Raw genomic sequence first — 7,250 nt, forward strand, 5'->3', positions numbered from 1 at the left:
GATCCAAATTTGCGGATCAATTCCCGTGATTCCAGGAGTTATAACTGTCTCTGTAACTGAATTCCCTCCAGTTCTAACTGATTCTTGAACACTAAGCTCGACGATACTGTTTTGGTATTCTAGAATAAACTCCTTAGCTTAACTCAAAACGGTGCGCATAGATCATTAGTGAAACGTTTTTTAATGTCGTCGTGTTGAGTTCTAATAATTATATTTGTGTGGGATTTAATATTCATGTAAAAGGAAGGAGTAAGTATAGAATATTCTATAATTTTCCAAATTACTATAGTGCTTGGAATGTTCAAAGAGTTACTACTCACACCAAAAGCAATGTAAAAAGCATCTACATGAAAGGCTCTTATTGCTTGCTTTTACCCTCTTCCTAATTTGTTGTTCTCTTTCCTCTGTTATATTATACTGACAATCCCTTCATAGTTTTCTTTCTCCTCTCAGATCTTTTCAATCGTCTCCTCATAAAGCCTAATGGCTTTAATGATCAGCCAAGGAGCCTCATCATCCTCTTTCACCCACCAATACAAGAACTTTGATGTCTTCTTGAGTTTTAGAGGTGAAGATACTCGTCATGGTTTCACAAGCCATTTGTATAATGCTTTGTCTCGGCAAGGTATTCACACCTTCATCGATGATAAAATCCCAAGAGGAGAACAAATTTCTGCAGAACTTATCAAAACCATTGAGAGCTCAATGATATCAATAATTGTATTCTCTGAAAACTATGCATCCTCCACTTGGTGCTTGGATGAACTTGTCAAGATTGTTAAGTGTAGGAAGAATGGTCAATTGGTGCGACCGATTTTTTACAACGTGGATCCATCAGAAGTTCGTAAACAAAAAGGAAAGTACGGGGAAGCGCTAGCTAAACATGAAGAAAAGTTTAAGGATAATGGGAAGGTACAAAGTTGGAGGAAAGCTTTATATGAAGTGGCCAATATATCTGGTTGGCATTACAAGAACAAGTATGTATTTCGTGATTACTCTTCTACTATTATGAGTTTTAATGGTTTTCTGAAGACCACTAGATTCTATTGTTAAACAACAACTACCCCTAACTATTTGCTTCCGCACCCCCAAGGGGGGAGGGGGGGAGTTCTAATATTAGGTTATCTCACCAATTAATTAGGAATGTCTCTCATATATTATTTAGAAAATTTTCTAAGGCATTCTTAATAATGTTGTTAAATTATGAGAAGTGGGATTCTAATATTTTCGTGATCATATCTAAGTGGACTTTCCATATAATTTCGTGCCAAAAGCCTAAAACTAATTTCTTAAAGAAAAAACAAATGCTATTGTACTATTCCCTCCAATCAATACTGTTAGGCCCATTTAAGAAAATCCAACTTTTTAAGAATATGTCATTTAATGCATTGTCTTTCACATAAAAATGTATAAGTTTTCAAAATTGCCCTTCTTAATATAAACTTTAGTAAAAGAGTCATATTAACATTTTAATTAAATTAAAGAATATGTTACAAAATTTATTTATTGACTTTTCAAAGAAAATTTTATTTTGGGAAATCTTAAAATGGAATAGAGGACTATCATTTTGGAATAGAAAGAGTAATAATTATTAGCAGATCTACTAATTAAATGATGGGTACTTTAATTAAAAATGGTTTAGATGTACTATGGCAATTAAACATCCTGATATTAGTTCATGTTCCTATCTCAATTTTATAGTCTAACTCATCACATCTTCGTATGTTTTGTGAATGACAGCTGCAACGAGTTTGAATTTATCCAAAGAATTGTCAAAGAGATCTCCTACTCAAAATTAAACCACATGCCATTATTTGTTGCTAAATACCTAGTTGGAATAAATTATTGTGTAGAGGCCATAAATTTGCTTTTACAAATTGGGTCAAATGATGTTCGTATAGTAGGGATGTATGGCCTTGGTGGAGTGGGCAAGACAACCATCGCTAAAGTTGTTTATAACACGACTTATGAACTATTTGAAGGAAGCATCTTTCTAGAAAATGTTAGAGACAGGTTTGGGACATTTAATGGTGTAATCCAATTACAAGAGACACTTCTTAATGATATTTTAGGAGATATAAATTTGAAGGTAGGCAACGTATTTAGAGGAATCAATTTGATAAAGGAAAGGCTTTGTAGTAAAAGAATTCTTTTAATTCTTGATGATGTGGATAAATCAGACCAAATAGAAAGAATAGTTGGAAAATGTGATTTGCTTGCTCCTGGGAGTAGAATCATAATAACTACAAGAGACAAACACTTGCTATCTACCCTTGGAAAAGGTCTTTCAACTTACGATGTCAAGGAATTAAATGATCGTGAAGCTCTTGAATTATTTAGTTTGCATGCATTCTAGAGAAAGAAACCCGAGAAAGATTATTCAGATCTTACAAAGCAAGTTATATGTTATGCTAAAGGCATCCCATTAGCTCTAGCAATAATCGGTTCTGATTTGCATAGAAGAGATCAAATGGAATGGGAAAGCATGTTAGATAAGTATGGAAGAATTCCTAACAAAGAAATTCAAAAGATACTCCAAATAAGTTATGAAGGATTGGACGAAACTGAACAAGATATTTTCCTTGATATTGCATGTTTCTTCAAGGGAGTTTCCAAGAATCATGTCATCAATATACTAAATTCTTGCAATTTATACCCAGTTAGTGGTATTCGAAGACTTATTGAGAAGTGTCTCATAACTGTTGATCGATATGACAAATTATGGATGCATGATTTGGTACAACAAATGGGTAGAGAAATTGTTCGACAAGAATCACCACAGATACTTGGAATGCGTAGTAGGTTATGGTGTTATGAAGATGTTGTTGAAGTGCTAACTGAAAATAAGGTATAACTTGGTTTCACTCGCCTTTTTCCTTTTTCGTTTTCTTGAAAGGAAAAGTTTAACAATTTTTTTACTTGTGGTTTTCACCTTATATATATATTTCTTTTGTTATGGAAGGAAATTCAAGTCCATCTATATGGTTAAAATTTTATAGTTCTTATATTTTTGGTGAATTCTTTTGTATGATGTGATTCACTAAATGTTTTTTCCTAATTAGGGATCTGAAAAAGTTCGAGGCATGATGATCTGCTCTCCTGAACGAGCAAAGTTGCAATTAGAAGCTAAATGTTTTGAAAAGATGAAAAACCTCAAATTCCTTATAGTCGGTAATGTAGATATTTGTGGAAGTATTGAATATCTTCCCAATGAATTAAGATTGCTTGATTGGCCCGAATTTCCTTTATCTACCTTACCATCTAATTTTCGTCCTCAAAAACTCATTGCACTCAACATGCCACGAAGTCAAGTTATATTGGATAAATTTCTTGAGGTATAATCATTTTTATTTATGTATACTTCATTAAATTATATTTTAAAGTTTGTTGAAGCTAAATTTTGATTTTATTGATCTTTTTCTTTATATTTTCGGTACAGATGGGACAATTCAAAAGCTTGACATATATGAATTTTCGTTCATGTCAATACATAAGGAAATTATCAGACTTATCCATTGCCACCCCAAACATAAAGGAATTGGATCTCCGAGAATGTAGAAATTTAGTTAAAATTCATGACTCTGTTGGACATCTTGATAAGCTTGAAAAGTTGGACCTTGGTGAGTGCACTGGACTTCAAATTCTTCCAAGCTGCCTCATAATGAAATCCCTTGGTCATTTAATCCTTTATCAATGCAGAAGGCTTGAGAAGTTCCCCAATATTTCACATGAAATGAATGGATTAGAGTATCTAACTTTTATTGGAACTGCTATTAAAGAGTTACCTCCATCATTTGGGAATCTCACTAGACTAGAGAAATTGCACCTAGGTTCAGGTTATCTTCCAAGTGGCATCTATAATATGCAAAATCTTCGCGAGCTCTATATTTGGGGTGATGTAAAATTTCCAAAGGACATGGAGATTGATAGACAAGCATTGTCTACTGATTACGATGGCCTTTCCAAATATGGGTTTCGGAGCTTGATATTTCTAGCTCTTGTTTTTTCCAAAAATAGTCCAGAAATAGATTTTATTTTGACTTCTTGCCGCCCACTCTCGTTGCAATATTTATTGATACAGACTGACGATTTTACCCTCCCAGAAAGCATTTTGAGGTTCAAAAAGTTACGTCACCTTACCATTTGGGATTCCATCTTCCTTCAAGAAATTCCTAAGCTTCCAGAAACTATAAGAAAAGTAGAACTAAAAAACAGCTTGTTGACCTCAAAATCATTGTACAAATTATTGCTTCAGGTATCTCTCTGTTAAATTTATAAAGAGCAATTTTTGTTACCTTCTCAAATGCTTTGCTAGATTTATTAAATTTAACATATATTTTTTAATTTTCTAATTGCATGCAGCTTGGAAGAATTTTAGGGTTTCCACAAAATATTGCGTGTTCAGGTGTGAGAAGTGACATATTATTGGATTCACAGTCATCTAGCAAATTATCGCATCAGATTGATGCCTCTTGGTTCCATCCCTCCAAGCTCCCTGAAGTTCGAACTGAGTTTACTGCTAGTCAATATGTGTACCGGAGTTTTCAAGAAGATGACATTGGACATGATTGTCAAATTAGAGTACCTGGAAATGAGATTCCAAAGTGGTTCAACCATCAAAGCGCTAAAAGTTCCATATCATTGTGGGTTGGTCCAGAGTTTCCAACATTTGCTCTTTGTGTTACTTTTTGTTTGGAGGATGAAAATGCATACAGTTATGTTTGTGTTGTTGACATTTTCACCAATGGTCATAAACAAACGCTCATAGAGGAACTCTTTGATAATTTCCGTCGTGATTATCAGTGGTTTTACGGTGCATCCCAGAGGTTAATGCAGCATATTTTTGGCAACTTTATTCAAGGAGATCGGAATCATGTTGAAATTTCATGTAAGATCTCTTCTTGGACTAGCGAAACTGGCGGAGTAATCGCTCCTACCATTGCAAGGTTAGGGGTCCATGTGAAATGTATTTGTGGTCTTCAGATTTCTGTTATCAACAATGGAACTTATTATTCAGAGCTTCCAATGGTTATGGAAAATGGGTCTGACTTTAGTTTGGGTGAGCCAAATTTGGAAGTTGACTCAATTGCTGGTGATGAGTTTGATTTGGGTTTGTCTTCAATTGCCCGTTCCTCTATAAATGATGACTCTGACTTCAATCTATATTCACCGTCGAAGAAAATAGGAAACCCCTAGAAGAAAAGAGGCCAAATATATCCAGGTAGTATTATTACACTGAACTGTTTTCTTTTGTGTTGGTTACGTTTGCTTTTTCTTTTTTTTCTTTTTTTTCTTTTTTTGCATTTCGGGTAGATTTTTGTGCAATGATGATTTTGGGAGCTAGCCTGCAACTCAACATTGGGTTGGACCAAAGAAAGAGTCCAGCTGTTACCAATGTGCATTTGCTTAATTCAACCCAAGGCCCAAATAATCATGCTTGGATAGGTCTCATGATAGGTCTCGTCCAGGCCCTTAATCTGATTATAATATGATTCACTATGTTATATTAACCCTTATTATTTTTATCATTATTCAATATGAGACTTCACTTACATGTATATGCTCAACAATGTGCCAATATTTAAGCAAGCTTCCACTTTGACAAAACATACTTAAGAAGATGGTTATGTGATGGGATGTTATGTGATTCTAATAAAGGTCGGATCTAGGAGGTTGAGTGAGTAGATAAGTGAGTTTTTGGGAGAGAAGAAAGGGTGAAGTATTTTTAAAGTTGTTGTGAGTATCTGATTATAGCTAGATTTCTTGTTTAGGTGCCACCCTTTCTTGTTAGTCCCATAAAAGGGTTGGTAGAGATGAAAGAGGTATGGACTAATCAACAAAGGTTCTTGACTCTCTCTCTTAGCTAAAGATAGTAAGTCCACTTCCATTCAGCAATTTGGTATTCTTTCCTATTTAGTAAAGGTATGCTGATGCTTGCTCACTGCACATGGATTTGCCAAATGCCCATAAGGTAGGAGATGACACCCTAATACAAGTAAACTTTTTGTGGGAAAAATCCTTAATTTTCAGGCTCGACTTAACTGCCTTTTTTGACCTCTTAAACATTAGAATTTGGAATTTTCACTAACTATACTTAAAGTTGTAACCCTTTGAAATATCTTTTTAGTCCAACTTGAATCACTTCAATTTTAATATCTAAGCTGAAAGTTATGCCCAAAATAGTTAGGTGCACAAGCTGAAATCCTAATTATTTGAATTTGACTTCGACTCAATGCGAAATTCCTTTGATTCCTTGCTCATTTGTGCTCAAATTAAATTGGATTGACCTTCTTTAATTTCATTATGGCCCTTGTCAAAATTTAGTCCATTAGCTTTCTTCGTTACGCAAATTCTCTTATGCCTTTCTTGGTAAATCTTGCTAGAATCAATTCCATTCTTATATATTAAAAAAAAAAAAAAACCATATCCATGTATTAAAACTCATTATAAGCACAAAATTAATTATTGAAAATTATTCAAGACATATTCATGGATGAATTAACACAAAATAAGTATGGGAATGCTCTTTTATATAAATATGTAAAATTAAGCAATTATCATTTCCTGTGCTAGTGTTTTTACTTCATGTGTCACTGCAAAAGATTTCGTGGATACCGATAAGGGTGCTGTTGATGCTTCCCCAGCTGGAGAAACTGTTCCTAGAGGGTCCAGCCATAGCCCTGTTAGCCCCCTATCTTTGCATGGTGCGTCACTAAGCGAAGGCTCTTCAGGTATGCCTTGTGTGATTCCCAGTGGTGATCTTGGGTCATTTAGACTTCTAGGATTAAGTCTTGCTTAATTGTTCTTTTCCTGTGTTATTGTTGGACGTTTGACATCAATATTTTACTTGGCAGTGACCGGAGGAGAATCTTTTGATGTCGATTCCATTCACGAGAGGACCAATCTCCAAGGGTTCCTGAGACAGTTTGATGAAGACATACAGAATGACAACTATCCTTCAGATTTCTTTCATCTTTCAGGAAGTGTGGCAAGGTTTCAAATGTTTGATGTCCCTGCAGAAGGTCTATCATTAGTTGAGGATATTGTGAAGAGGCATCCCAACTTCACAGCTAGATGCAGTGCAGGTGCTGCCATTAGAGGGCTGATGTTCCAGATGCTTGTTGCCGTCCTATTAGATATGCAGCGCACTTGTCTTGATAGCTCAAATTTGAAACGAGTGCTCGAGTGGAAAAATGCACTTAAGGAGTTATTGGCCATGGGATTTGATGTGCAGTTTATACTTGACCACG

General features: G+C 34.9%; 1 pseudogene; it reads left to right on the forward strand.

Moving 5' to 3' along the window:
* The first annotated feature begins 483 nt into the window (after nt 1-483).
* Nucleotides 484-6,419, forward strand: LOC142626968 (disease resistance protein Roq1-like; annotated as a pseudogene).
* Nucleotides 6,420-7,250: the final 831 nt, after the last annotated feature.

This window comes from Castanea sativa, chromosome 3, assembly GCF_040712315.1.
Source record: "Castanea sativa cultivar Marrone di Chiusa Pesio chromosome 3, ASM4071231v1".
Taxonomy (NCBI): Eukaryota; Viridiplantae; Streptophyta; class Magnoliopsida; order Fagales; family Fagaceae; genus Castanea; species Castanea sativa.